We start from the raw sequence: 291 nt of genomic DNA, 5'->3' as shown, positions 1-291 counted from the left end.
CGTAAGTAAAAAAAATCTTTAAAAAAAAAAGGTCAAAAATGACTGAAAATCATGAGAATGTTAATGCATACAACATTTTAAATCAGCATCTCAGCTTATGAGATATGAGATGTGAATGAAATTACAAAAGAGGTTGCGTTTTCCATTGTAATGATGTGCACGGATTAATCTTTCACAATAAGATCAGTGACATGCATCAAGCACATACAGTAAATGCTGATTTCATGTTGAATTTTACATTTGCATAAAGAAAACCCAGAATCAGTTGCAGAAATGCTCTTTTTATTAAAT

This window comes from Sinocyclocheilus grahami, unplaced genomic scaffold (genome assembly GCF_001515645.1).
Source record: "Sinocyclocheilus grahami isolate Dianchi unplaced genomic scaffold, SAMN03320097.WGS_v1.1 scaffold5515.1, whole genome shotgun sequence".
Taxonomy (NCBI): domain Eukaryota; kingdom Metazoa; phylum Chordata; class Actinopteri; order Cypriniformes; family Cyprinidae; genus Sinocyclocheilus; species Sinocyclocheilus grahami.
The sequence above is the reverse complement of the archived record's forward strand: the minus strand, read 5'-3'. Positions refer to the sequence as shown.